Source organism: Columba livia, chromosome 4 (assembly GCF_036013475.1).
Source record: "Columba livia isolate bColLiv1 breed racing homer chromosome 4, bColLiv1.pat.W.v2, whole genome shotgun sequence".
In the NCBI taxonomy this organism is placed as follows: Eukaryota; Metazoa; Chordata; class Aves; order Columbiformes; family Columbidae; genus Columba; species Columba livia.
In genome coordinates, this window is record NC_088605.1 from 10695585 (window position 1) to 10710176 (window position 14592).

Sequence of the window (14592 nt, forward strand, 5' to 3'; positions counted from 1 at the left end):
AGAGGCCTGAGGAGAAGAATTGTGTTGCACAGGTCTCTCCAACCCGGGGACTACCGGTAACAGTGGCTGATGTGTGGACTTCACCTGCTGCCTCAGCCAAACTAGCCCTCGCCTCCTAAAAGGGATTGTGTTATACGGGTCTCTCCGACCCAGGAACAAGAGCTGCCATCCAGAAGATGGATTCTCACCTGCTGCCTCAGTCACACCTGCCCCCCACCTCCTCTCTTAAACAAAGGCCAATGAAGAAGAGCATGCCCAGAAGCTCGCCAAGGGTCCTGAGGTCACCCAATGGGCCAGAAAGAAGACCCCTGAATACGAGGCCACGCAGGCACAGATGAGTCCTCATACGCAGAGTGGGGAGTTTTCGGGCCTGCGTAGTTTAGCTTGGATTGCGAAACAAAGGCGGAGATTGGCCTCAAACAATGGAAGTGTGGGGGGGTGAAGAAGCATAAAAGATGACACCCGGATGGACACCATTAAGATCTTCCCACCAGAGGATCCCGAATCACGACAGAGGACTGGCAGGAATCTATGGGACCGGAGACCAGAGGGATGCCTTTGGGACTCGTCTGGTGGTAACCGAATCCTCATTTCCACCTCTTTCTTTTTCTTTCCCTTTTTCCTACTCTCTCGCTATCGCGTGCCACTTTATGGGCAAAATAATAAAGTAACACTGTTTGATTGAATTATAACCCCTTGGCATTTTGGTTGCCTTAATTTTGCTCTTCGAGATCAAGGTAAACAAACCATCATGAGTCCATCACCCAATGGACCATGACAGTTGGGGAGAGCAGAGCATTGTGGCAGCTGCCTTGGGGCCAAGGCTGCCCTGTCCTGGAGGAAGCAGTGAAACCACGGTGTGGAGAGGGCAAGGGGAACCCTGTGGTCCCTTCTCTTGTGTCAGGGCTCCAGAAGGGGCTTCAAAGACACTCAGAAACACTCAAAGGGTTTGATAATCCAAATACTTTATTTAGGAATTAAAACTCCACATTAACAGGCATGCTGATATCTCTTAAATAATTTTTTTATTTTCACTTTTGTAACAAACAAGTAGAATAAATCTTCCTGTTGAAGGATGCTGCTCAAGCACTCTGTTTTGTGTCTGATGCTGGAGGCTGAGCCTACCGCTTCTGGAAGTCCCGCTGAAGTGCCTGCACCCAGGATGCCTGGGGGTCTGCACATATGTGCCTCCCCTTTTTGGTGACCATGCTGCCAGGAAAAAACCAGTGTTGGGTCAGTTGGCTGGGGCAGCAGAAAGTTTGCTCTGGGTCCCACTGGCAATGCCCTGGGTGTCCCTGGCTGTGCCCCCTTCCCCGTGCTGGCCACCCTTGGACGTGCTTGGGGCTCTGCCCTGGCCATCGCACCCCAAACCCTGGTAGTGGTGGGTACTCACATCACTGCCGGCTTGCGGCAGCGGCTATCGGTGTTTTTAATGGAGACAATGACACTGCGTGGGACGGCACGGCTCGCGTAGTTGAAGCAACAGGTCATGAAGAAGTTGTCTGTGGAGGCAGAGGGACAGCCCCAGTGAGACCCCATGCCATGGCAGAGGCTCTGTGTAGAACTCCCAGAGACTTTGCCATCACCTGTCCTGTGTACCCTGGGGACACCCCCTGGAAACCTCCATCCCCAAGGTTGAGTCCCAGAATTGACCACCCACTCCCAGCCATCCCCATGGACATGAGGGTCATGTTCAGTGGGGATAGGGCTCTCTCCCAGGAAGGGACAACGAACCATTGAGTTGGACCTCTGCCGGGGAGCAGATGACCAAGAGGAGCAAAGTGACCAGAGCAGCTGCAGGGACCTTCATGGTGCTGTAGAGGATGAAGGAACCATGAGTGGGGCTGGAACTGGAGTGGCTGCAGGGCTTTCCTCTGCACGATGCTCGGTCCCTGCTGCCGCTGCCTTCCTCTTTTCCCCTGGTTGCTGTATGGTTGCAGGGTTTCAAGGAAAGAAAATGCACGCATCATTCTGAGAAAGTTATGTTGGCATTTCTCAGTTCCGCTGAGCTGGAGAAGGCAAGGAAACCACAGAAGGGGAACCACCAGATTCAAGATAGAACAAGTCTGATGAGGAGGGGCTGAGGGAAGGGGGGCTGTTTAGCCTGAAGGAGGGTGAGGGGAGACCTTATAGCTGTCTACAGCTACCTGAAAGGAGGCTGTAGCATGGAGGGTGTTGGTCTCTTCTCCCAGGTAACAAGTGATAGGACAAGAGGAAATGGCCTCAAGTTGCACCAGGGGAGGTTTAGATTGGATATTAGGAAAAAAAAATTCTTCACTGAAAGAGCTGTCAGGCATTGAAACAGGCTGCCCAGGTAAGTGGTGGAGTCACCATCCATGAAGGTATTTAAAAGATGTGCTGCTTAGGGTTGCTTTAATGGTGGACTTAGTCGTGTTGGATTAATGGTCAGACTTGATGACCTTAAGGGTCTTTTCCAACTTAAATGATTCAATGATTCTATTCTATGACCTTCATGGTGTTGCATGGGCCAAGGGAACCACGAGTGGGGCTGGAGAACCCAAACAGAGGCGACACCCATCTTGCCACTGATGCAATGATCCCACCAGCCAAGAACCAGGCTGTGGCATGAAACTTCATGACCAGAGCCCTGAGGAAAAACAGGGCAAGGCCAGAAAAAGGAAAAAAAGAGGAAATAGCAAGTTTTACAGCTACATTATCTGTTGTGGTTTTTGTTGTTTTCTTTTTTTTTTTTTTTTCCTGTGTTTGTACGTTGCTTTTGAGATCATACTCCTCTTAGTTAAGATAGAAGCTGCTCTTTGACTGATGTTTTATCTTCATTGAGGTGATATAATAAATAGATCCTTTGTGCATATCTAAATTGGACAAGTGTGTCTGAACTATAAAAGCAACAATAATTGGCTCTTGGCTATAATATGTGTATTCAGAAAGATGCACTAAAAAAACTCAATGAAAATTTTGAGAACGGCAAATGATTATGAATCCTATTTTTTTTAATTAAGTTTAGTTATTGATCATCTGCTATATCTGTGTTTTTCCTCATTTATAAGAAGATTAATCTAGATCCCAACACTTTTTACTAAGTTAACCACATCATAGCAGTTATCTTGGACAAGTGCTCAGTCAAAGACTAACTTTTCCCTCCTTATCCATTTGGAAGAGAAACGATAGTCTTTCTAAGAATGAAGCAACGAGCAAGAAAAATAAACTCATGTGCTGTCTAGTTCACAAGTTCACCTGGTTACAGTTTCTGTACAGTTGTTCTCATCTATGAATGATGATTCATAGATGATTCATTTCTACTTCATGATTCATTTCTACGTCCTTTTTTTTTTTTTTTTCTTTTGGTTTAGCACCCTGTCTTATATCTATAAAAACCTCCCAACATTGTGATTATTATATATAACAGAATAGAAAGATAAGACTGTATAAATGGGTCTCCATATAGTCAAGGTTTGCCTGTAGCTTTGAGATACCACAGTACCTTTGTGTACCAAGGTAGGTTCTGGTACGTTGCCTATTTCTGACAGTGGGTAAAAAATACCATTTTAGTGGTAACCACTCTGGATATCACTGTCATGGTCCATTCAGTGACGGGCTCGTGATGGTTTGTTTACCTTGATCTCGAAGCACAAAATTAAGGCAGCTAAAATGCCAAGGGATTATAATTCAATCAAACAGTGTTGCTTTATTATTTTGCCCATAAAGCAGCATGCGGTAGAGAGAGTAGAGAAAAAGGGAAAGAAAAATAAAAGGGGGAAGGAGGACTTAGTTACCACCAAATGACTCTCAAAGGCGTCCTTCTGGTCTCCGGTCCCGTAGAGTCCTGCCGGCCCTCTGTCGTGATTCGGGATCCTCTGGTGGGGAGATCTTAATGATGTCCAGTTGAGAATCGTCTTTTATGCTTCTTCACCCCCCCTCACTCCCATGGGTTGAGACCAATCTCCGCCTTTGTTTCATAACCCAGGCTTAACTGCGCAGGCTCGAAAAGTCCTCACTTTGCTTGCCAGAACTTGTCTGTGCCTGCATGGCCTTGTGTTCAGGGGTCTCTTTCTGGTCCATTGGGTGACCTCAAGACCCTTGGCAAGCTTCTGGGCATGCTTTTCTTCGTTGGCCTTTGTAACAGGGAGGAGGTAGGGGGTAAGTTTGGCTGAAGCAGCAGGTGAAAATCCATCTTCTGGACAGCAGCTATTGTCCTCAGGCTGGAGAGACCCATATAACACAATTCCTTTTAGGAGGTGGGGGCAAGTTTGGCTGAGTCAGCAGGTGAAATCCACACAGCAGCCATTGTTACCGGTAGCCCCTGGGTTGGAGAGACCTGCGCAACACATTTATCCTCCTCAGGCCTCTCTCCAAGTCATTGTCCAATTCTTTCTATCAGGGCTTCTGTTCCCTGATGGTGATGTTCAGGCAAATACTGTTCTTCAGACCAACTCTTACAATCACCCTCCTGAGCATCTTGACTTTTTACCTTTGTTTTATGTGTTAAATAATTGAGATCTGCCAAGATTGATCTAATATGACTGAAGATTCTACATCCAGGGGTTAAAATCAGCTGTCTTGTTCAGTAAGAGAGCATATAGGCTCCCTAGATGCCACTATTTGGTCACAAAGAAGTGTAAGAAATGTGATAGGAAGGCGAAACTGTCTTTCCCATTTCAATGGTAGTGGCAAACCAAAGCTCCCTGTGGTACATACCACAGTAGTTAGCTGCAGCCTGATCTTGTGAAGAGAGCCACAAATGTACTGGAACACTATGTATAATCTTACTGGCTCTCCTTATGTCTGCAGCATTTTATTTATATTTTGGATTAATTATTAACAGTTTAAAATCTTTTTAGCCCTATAAAGATGCAGGTCCATGCTGGTAAAACACTCTTGGGTTGTCAGGAATTGCAAGTAGAGGAACCTTCCAAATCAAGATAACTTTGGAGATGCCTGATTGTCTCTGCTCAGTTGGTGACACAAAACATTCTCTGTGTCTGGTGTCTGCCTCTCTTAGTATGTTTTCATAAAGTTCAAGGATCCTAATTTTACTTTTACTTTCTTTTAATAACAGAAGAGGAAGCATTGCTCTAGATCTCATACATTCGTTTTCACAGAGATGTATAGTTCCTTATACTCTAACCCACTTTAAATTAAAGAGCATTTGTTCAGGTGTTCTTTAGGTTTTCCAGGACAGAACAGCCAGCGATATGTATCTGGACTAACTGAGCTGAAATCTCTCATCAAAGACACAACCCTGTTTGTCAAGGGATTAAGTCTGTTCCTTCACCATGTGCTGCTCTGTGAATCTCAGACCAAGGTCAGAATCAGCTTTTAGGCATCAATTTTGACTGCTTCAGCAGGGCTAACAGGAGCTGGATTCCTCTGATGTTCCCTTAAGGAGTCTGCAGTAGCTCACTGTGATGGAAAGTCACAGTTGTCCTAAAGGCACTTTGTGTGCTCATTCCTCAGATGGCCTGGAGGCTTGCAGCTGTACCTGCAACATCATTGTAAACCTTCCTTCTCACTGTGAGCTCCATTTTGAGCTCAGAGAAGATGTCCTCATCACAGCAACTGCCTCCGTGATTCTCTGCATGGGTGACTCTCAGTTCCTAGTCCAAGCAAACCCAGACATTGGGTCCTTTTCCAGCCTCTGAAGTTGTAGGCTGCCTTGTTCCAAGTCTGAATCACAGGAACACTACTCTGCTCTAGTGTGGAGGAAACCTTTTTTTTTTTTTCTTTCTTTTCCTGAAATAGCTTCTTTGTTTTCCTTGGATTTAATTCTGTGCATCCAAGCAGAAAGTTAAACAGTGTAAAACTGAAGAAAATTAATCACGTAACATGCAGAAAAGATAAACTGGGGACATGTTTGTTATTACATTAGCTTCCTACCTATGTCCTTGACATGAATTACTGGAACACCGGAGAGAACTAACCAGCTTGGAATTTATTTTTAAATATGTATTGTCATAATGTGGGTCCTTTCTTCTTTGCACTTAATTTTAATGAAAGAAAAAAGCAAGTGTTGGCATAATATTATTGCAAATCATCTCCCTGGAATAGTTAATTCTTGTAAGTGGTAGCAGCTTTCTGTTGCCATTATCTTACTGAAATTACTTCCTTAGCTAAACTGTTTAGGGCTGATGCTAAAGATAAGTGTATGAAAACCAGCTTACGCATTCTGCCCTTCTAGAAATGAACTTTGTGACTGATTAGAGTGATTAAAGTGTGACTGATTAAAGATGAAAAAAGACTTGCTTTGGGAAGAAACAAGCTACTCGCTGGCGTTCTCGGCTCTCAGTTTTGGTGCTCCTGATGACAGCTCTAGATGATTTCTGCCTGCTGTGGTGAATCCAGCTCTCCTTTTCATTCAGTTCCCAATACATGCTTTTATAGGCTCTTTCATTCTTCCTAAGTGTGGAGGGGATAATAAGGATTTTGTAGAGGGAATATTGACTTGTTTCATTGGGACAGTTTAGGTACTGAATAAGCTCAAGATTTGAAATGAGAGGTGGTTTCTCAAACACTCAGACTCACAGAAACTGTCTTTGTTTTATAATCCTGGTACCAGCATGGACTTTACTGTTGTGAGACTACTTGCACTTTTAATATTAAATATATAGTTTTTTTCTTTTTTTTGGTAGAATTTTGGCTGTAAATTATTAGAATAAAATAAAAAATGAATGTAAAATAAACAAATTGCTAACAGGTGTCTCGCCTGCCAGTGAAATGCAGCTCCTCTCTGAGATGAAGCACAACAGTACAACTCATGGTTGTATTTAGCTCAATAAAAACCACAAGACCAATTTAATGAAACAGAACATGAAATAACAGAAAGGATTCTGAAAAAATTCCAAGTGCCATTTCCTTGAATGCCATATATTTAAGTCCTGTATTTTTTTCCTATAAAATTATCACAAATAATTAATTATAATTCTCTTCCTCCTGAGTGCTCCCTTCTGGTATTCAGCAGTGCAGTACTGGAACAAACCTGACAGATGTGCTCCTTTATGACAGTTTTCTGTCAGGGTAACTGTGTCCTTTTTTTGTCAGGAATTTAGTTAAAGACTCATTAAAAGTATTGTTGCAGTTTAACTTGATCCCTGTTTTTCCCACAAAAATGTAGTACAGCAATCCTGATGGCTTCTAGACTGCTGATTGTCACTGTGGGATGTGACGATAGGTCTTCACCACTGAGCAAGTGTCCATGTGTTCATGTTCGGCCATGCTACCGCCTTGAATAATTTCTGCTTCTTGCTTCTCTGCCTCTCTTGCTTTTTCTTCCTCTCCCCATCTAACCTTGGCCATGTCATTCCTTTTTTACATACCTTCTTGAGCTTCCTTCATTTTTTCCTTTAGTGTTCACATCACGACTTTCTAAGTACATCTACATCATACATCCTCGCTTCCCTTTATTTTCTTCCCATGTGTCCTCCATTGAGTATGTAGCTTTCAAACTTTACCAAACAATACCTATACCTTTCAAAACTTATTTAACTGCCCACACTCTTTTCCTAGATGCACGAGAAGAGTTGTTTGTCACAGTCCTGCATTATTCAGATGTGCCTCAGTATCTTTTTATATCTGTTGAGACATACAGGTGTATTTGTTGTCAGAACTCTTGAAGAGGAGCAGCAATATTTTTCAAATTACTGTTGTATGGGGGATTCAGTTTTTGGTGAGCAACCTTCAAGGATGTTTTGGTGTTCCAGAATGTTACAAGCTCTGGCATGAACACTCAAGAGTATAAAAGGAGAAGTTTTCACTCTAATTATTGTTTTTGAAGATTCAGCTCTTTGGGCAGAAGGAGCTGTAGATAACTGAGCCAAATAAACAGATGGGATCTTCTAACCCAGCTGAAGGAGCTGCCCTTCCTGTGGAAGGTTCAAAGAGAGGATTTCAGAGCTGGGAAAATATCTCCATCACCTGCTGTGTCTGAGAACTCAGTGCTTCCCAGTGGGCATCACAGAGAAATTCCTCAAGGAGGGAGAGACTCACGGTTGAGTTAGAAGGACTTCACCAGCCAAACACTGATCAGGATATTTTGTTATTCTTATGCGTTCTGAAGCATTCACATGTAAAAAGTAGCAGTAGCTGTACATCTTCTCAGGAGGAATGAAACAAACAGGACAATATTTGTAGAGGGAGATGAGGTCACACCAATACCAAGAATGAGAGCAATTATCATCGTTTTGTTAATTTGCAGTGTTATGACAGCCTGAAAAATAACTTACGAGCCATAATAAAAGACTTGCTCCTTGTTTTCCAAATAGAGACGTGCTGAGAAGAGGAGTGCAGGGAGGGTTCTGCTACAGAGCAAGAAGTACTGAGCTTACCAATACAAGATAAATGGTCAGTGTGAGCTATGGGAGGGAGGATCAAGTGAGTTTCTTTGCGATGGTCTGGTCAAAAAGCAAGAAGAGAGGCAGACAAGCCTGTGCTCGCTGGTGGCATCCTGCTTTTGTGCCAAGGTACTAGATTCTTTTGCTTCTGCGAGATGGACTACCAACAAAAAAGAAATCAGTGTAATTGTCAACAAAATTATTTTCTGAGGGAAAGTGGTTAAATGAAACGAATGGTTCTGGATGGCGTTAAATGTATAACAAATCTGCCAGCCAAAAATATAAATAAATGGAAATCTAAATGCAAGCCACTTAATCATTTCTATTTGTTTTTCCTAGATAGCATCCAAAATAAAAATTGATCAGGAAAGATGGAAAAATAAAATGAACAATCCAAAATCTGTTGCGCTTGGGAGTGAGTAGCCAGATCCAAATGTGGCTGTTCACTGCTACAGGGTTAGGATGAAGGTACTCAAAAGGAAATGGAGGATGTCTTCAGGGTTCCCACAAGAAATCTGAATGTATGTCTGTCTGTCTTCATCTGTGCTAAAGGGCACGTTGCTGAAAGACATAGCCAGTGCTTGCTGTTGTTTTTATAACTCCACTCAAAAGACATTGGTGATCTGCATAATTAAACCAAATGCTAGCAAGCCTAATTTCTCTAGTGTCGTCTTGAGTGGCACGTGTCTATAAACATCTATTACACAGAATTAATGAACAAGTGAGCAGTGTTCCCTGTGACCTTGATGATAAAAACTTTTTAAACGTTCTGCTTCCATGCTGCAGTTCGGTGTGCTTGGTCTATACAAAGTGTTCTTGGAAGGGAAGAATAGGTAAAAATTCTTCTGAGATATTTCCAAGAGAATAAGAGTTATTCCTTATCCTGCCCTCCCTCTATATATACACAGCTGGGTATGTAGAACTCATTTTCCGTCATGTTCTATTGACCCTCCTGGAACCTAATGCTAAGCAGATACTGTTTCTCTTGAGGTGATCATTAAAATTCATGGATCAGAAAGAAATACTGAGCAGCAAGGAAAATTTGCTGTCAATACTTACATGAAAGAGAAGTTGATTTTTCTTAAATCAGAACAAAATTGTGTTGTGGAATATGCATTGTTAAGTGCATTCCAGTGCATTGAAAAATGATGGCTGTGGCAGAGTTAAGTTAGTTGTGGCCCAGGATCCATCCTCTGTTTTGGGCTGTAGGTTTTCCAGAACCAACTTAAAATACTTTTGTGCATTTTGAGCACAGATGTATTCATTAACTTTCTCTGGCTGTGTGGATGACTTGTGAATGATTTCTTCAACCTGAATGGAGAATACAAAAACCTCAGTGTAGGGAATATGGAAACACATGTATAGATTGAAGTCTGCCTTGATTCAAGGCACACTTTTTTTTTTTTTTGGTATAGATTCTGAACCATTAAAGTTCATAGAGGACTTCCTTCCTATCACTGCACCCTAAAGATATCAGAAATCAGTTGTAGAAATGGGTCTTTGCCACATATTTTTTCAGTTAGAGTTAGCGATAAAATTAGACTCTTCTTTTTTTTTGCTGTCTCAGGGATATTGATCACATGGGATTATTTCCATTCCATGCCTCAGAAGAGCCATGAGGCTCGACATGCATAGTCATGGTTAAAAGTTCAAAATTCCAACACCGTAATTATTCTGTTTGAATTTGTTGCAGCACTGACAGTGTCAGTGACAAGACTGTCAAGAAAAGACCATATATGAGAATGAAAATATAAGTCATTCTTGCACTGCATAGCTGGCAATCATAAAGGAAAGACAGAGATTCTTATCCTTATTTCTCCAACCTTGACAGATGGACAGAAAAGCTGAGTCATATTAACTGATAATTGGCAGATAAAATAGATCAGGTCAAGCACGTTCCATGGAATATGTCATGTGCAATTAATCTTCACAGGAACTGTAACTTGATTTTCCACAGCGCTTTGACATAATGGTGAAGAATCTAGACTGCTTTAAGCTACATTCATCCTGTTATTTATATATATAAATATTTTATTGCAACAGTTTTCTTGCAGGTATTTGGCACATCCAAGATTTAAGGAATTTTTATTATCTCCAAGTTTTTTTACCCATGAAAAGGTTGTAATTGTGTTGGTTAAGCTATACTGTTTGGCTAAATTATGAGAGATTACTTGTATTCCAGGGTGGGATGATCTCTTCTGCTTTGCACATCAGTTCTGTATCCTGGGGGAGCCCCATGTCAGCCCCTGACCTGCATTGCAGTCTCTGTTATTGCTCCATGAGTCTGCAAACTCTGGCATTATGTCTGACTCTAAGCCACGAAGGACCTGATTCAGAAGACATTTAAGAGTGAATCTGTTTACTTAACGTGGGTTTTGGGTAAGGGCTGGAAGGCCCACGTCTGCTCCTGGTGAAGGGACAGATGATTGTCTCCTACTCTGTTGTAGTTCTACTTTACTACTTAGTAAATCTAAGGTAGAAGAGGACTGATTAATTGGTGGTACACAGAAATAAATGCTGTCACTATTAAACATGGCCACTGAAGATGAACACAGATAATCATAATTTCTGCTGTGAATAACACCATCAGGAGAAATATCAGGAGGCAGAAGGACTGGCATCACGTTTACTGCTTAATTTTTCTGTTTAGCTACTATGCCATAACATGCCCAACCCAGCTTTGGATCTAGGTTTTGGAGGGGTTTGGAGGTGAGTCTCTCAGTTCTTAGTTCCTTTCAGAAAGATTGCCCAGTGTATCTGGCGTTGTGCATGAGAAACAAGCAAACAAATAAATAAAGAGGAACCCTCACAGGATTCATTTCTTCAGAATAGTCTTTGGCCACAGGAGGGCAATACTGTTCTATAATAAATCCGGTATGCTTTATTCACTGAAAATCTGGTTTGCAAACAGATGCCTGAAGAGGGGAGTGGGATTGATCATGTTTAACAGCCACCAAAGCCATATTGATCAGAAAGTGGATTTATGCCTTTAGCTGTGTTTTCAGGTGTTGACCAGCTAGTCCTCCCAACACTGCTGTGGAGATCATCATGCTTTTCAGAAGAGAAAATTGCAGCACAGAAACAGATTTAAGGAACTGCTTCTTCTCCATCCTTGGTTACAATTGCTGCTTGTTTATTTCCTCCTTCCTTTTGCACTCGGAATTGGAGGCCAGAACCAAGAGGTGGCACAAGAAATACAACAGTGAGTATGGCAGCCCCTCCTGTGACACTTGTCCTGCAGCTGTTTCAAGCTGAAAATAGTGAGAGTCTGAGAGTGTGTGACTCTCACTAATACCAATAGGAGTATTTAGCTGGTAAGGGTGGATCTTATTTTTCTTGTATTTTCTTCCTTAAGAAAGTTTCTGTTTTCCCCAGCAGCTGAGGGCATGTTTGTCTTTACTAGGACCCAGGCACAGGAGCTGGACTCTTAACTTATTAGGTTATTGATTCATGCCCTTGCTTTTCACTGGTCAGATAAATAATTCCTGTAAAGCCCTCTAGGCTTATTAGTTAGAACATTCTCCAGAGAAGCAAGTGTTGTGGGTTTTAAATCCCCAAAGCAGGTGAAAAACTTAAGCATGCCTTCTCTGGCTCTTAGATGAAAAGGGGTTGCCACTGTTTGGTCTAATGAAAGAAAATGGAAACTTCACTGTGCTCTCTATGGAGATTAATTAATCTTTTAGGAGGGCTTTGAAACTAGTGGATTTAACCTTTAAAGGGAGGGGAATACTTGGTTTATGCAGGCTGAGAGTTTAGTGTGAAATGTGTGGAAATGTGAGTATATTTAGAGTGCTTAATACATTACTCAACATACTTTAAGTACTCAAACATTAATATGAAAGTAATTTGTAAAGTCTGGGTATCTCCTGCATGTGGAGACAGCTGAACTACTCAAACTAATAAAAAAGAACAAGAAGCTTCCCAAAGACCAGCTCTCTCATCTGTGGTATTAGGACGCCACGAATGGTTTTCAAGAGAAGTTGAAATGGTTCTAAAACTTATAAAGGCATATTTCTGAAGGATAGATTGCTAACTTCCAATCTAACCTTTTAGGTCAGCAGGAAAGGAGAATATTTCAGAGAATGAATAGTACTGAGCTGCTGCCCATTTAGCTTCTCTTTTTGAGTAAAAGCTCAGAGGTCCCCTTGTGAAAGACAATTCTCTGAGTGGTGATTTTCAATCTGCAGTTTGCATGGTACTTCTGATGGGTCTGCAAAAGCTGAGACCTTTTAGCTTGTCTTTAGAAGTGGCTATACTTGCACTGAACGTAGTTAAGGGAAGAAAGAGCATTCACGTAAGATATGTGTTAAATGTCTATTTATTATATGCTTTACTTTTTAAAGTGTGTTTTCAGTTTTGTAATACAGGACATAGTCTTCTGTTTTGCAAAAACAAGTTTTACTGCTTTTATTTTTAAACTTGTCAAAGGGGAACTGAAACAAATTGGACAGTGTTGAGGTGCTTACATTGACAAGGAGATAAGGAACCCAAGCAAAATGGCAAGTCCTTTTAGTGCTTGTAACACAAGATGGCAATTATCACCTTCCAAACTACTGAAGTAATTTTGGGAGTTGGTATCCTCAAGCTCAGAAACTAAGAGGAATTCCTTCTAGTGAGCGACAACCAAGGCCTCTTTGGCAAAGGGCTGGTAATGATGATACACACCATGATGTGATGAAGTTTTTCCAGCTGAGTAAGAGTGGTTTTTGTGGGAAAAATCTAGATTTTGAAATTAGACACTTAGGTAAGACACCTCTTATTTAATTTTGCACGTCACTTGATTTGTATGTGAAGATAAAACAGATGGGACCAGTTCCCTAAGTCTGTTTTGCACTTTTGTGTTGCAGTTGGCTGCTATGGGCTCTGGATGTGTCTGGTTAGTTGCTCAGGAGAGAGTACCTGACAAAGATAACAGAGAATAACTTGTCTTGTTGCTCTTGGACGCTCATGCCTTGAGCAGCCTAGCTGAACTATCCACAAATATTTTTGGTCTAAGCTTGGAAAAAACACACCTAACTATCTCCAGCAGGGGTTGATTGTCTGTATTTTGAAGGTAGGTGGGACAGAAGAATTAGCATTCACAAAGGCCGATTTTAGCCCGAAGACTCCCTCTGTAAAAAACAAAACCTCGGGTATTTCTAAGCACCCAAGTTAGAATATTTAAAGTTAGGCTTCTGATTACTTAGAGCTGCAGAGGATCCTTTGTAAATATCCTGGAAGGTCCACATTATACAAGGTTTACTTTTGTTCCGTCTTTCTTTAGTAGCCCTTTGGCTACACATGGGGGACTGTTTGAAGGAAATGTACTTCCATAAAGAATGGATTGACCTTCACTTAAGAATCTGTCAATAAAGAAAAAAATATTTAAACCTTCATTACAAGTAGTTTTCATGCCTCCGACAGATCAAATCCTAGCTGGAGAGTGGTAGGTGATTGTTTGCTCTTGTGGGTGAGAGAATAGTTGTACTGATATAGGTCAAGGACTTTTAAAGCCTCTAATATTCAATTACATACACTAAACCCACCTCTTACCTCAGTCTCGAGAGATGCTGTGTACACTTTGCTAAAGCTATTGTTCCTAGTGAATAATTTTATCTTTTATCAGGGTTTTGTTGTCATGTTTGGTTTGTTATGCTTTCATCTCACTTGGTGATGAAAAAGCATACCATTTGTGGGACTGTTCCTGAGCTCTTTGTCTCTTTTCATTTACACAAGCCACAGTGACGTTCAATCTGGAGAAGAATATTATTCCTAAACATTGGTGCACATGAATTACAGATTTTTGTTGTTACAAAGAAGAGTGTACTTTAGTCAGTCAGCAGTTCAGCACTATGTATCAACTTAGGAGACAAGAGGGATTTTCAACAACATGGCCTGCACATTCTGGAGGAGCATGATTTTTTCTTTGCTCTCAGCCTTCCCAGAACAGCTGATATTTTGTAGTAAAAACTCCTCATATCCTCTGTTCAGTATTTAACAGGATGCTTGTTAAATCTCACATAGTAGCTAAAAGTTCCTGAGCAGTGACGTGTTTGGCTATCTAATATATTGTTCCTAATTCAGTTGGCATTTTGGCTCATGCGCAGAATGATACTGGTTGATAACCGCTGTCACCACAGGTAGAAAAAAAAGAACTGTAATCTGAAGTGGAGGAAAATTGTGCTGATGGTAAAACCTTCTTGGTTGTTTTGTGGCCTTTCAGGGATGTCATGAGAGTCTTAGAATAACAGATGCTTCAGTCAGAGTCAGAACTAAGGAGAAATAAATAGAATTGACAATTAGAATT

At 41.6% G+C, this 14592-nt stretch overlaps 2 long non-coding RNA genes across 7 annotated transcripts in view; one reads left to right on the forward strand and one right to left on the reverse strand.

The window, feature by feature from the left end:
* Positions 1–948: 948 nt before the first annotated feature.
* Positions 949–3935, reverse strand: LOC102097375 (uncharacterized). The gene is made up of 4 exons (XR_010472103.1): positions 3756–3935; positions 1735–1926; positions 1394–1502; positions 949–1209 (listed from the first exon to the last, which is right to left on the reverse strand). It is a non-coding gene; the product is annotated as an uncharacterized LOC102097375 (long non-coding RNA).
* The window catches only part of LOC110359266 (uncharacterized), a 44430-nt gene continuing 33764 nt past the window's right edge, over positions 3927–14592 (forward strand). For all 6 annotated transcript variants that reach the window (XR_010472108.1, XR_010472109.1, XR_010472107.1 and 3 more), the window contains exon 1: positions 3927–11508. This is a non-coding gene — a long non-coding RNA (uncharacterized LOC110359266). The remainder of the gene's footprint in view (positions 11509–14592) is intronic.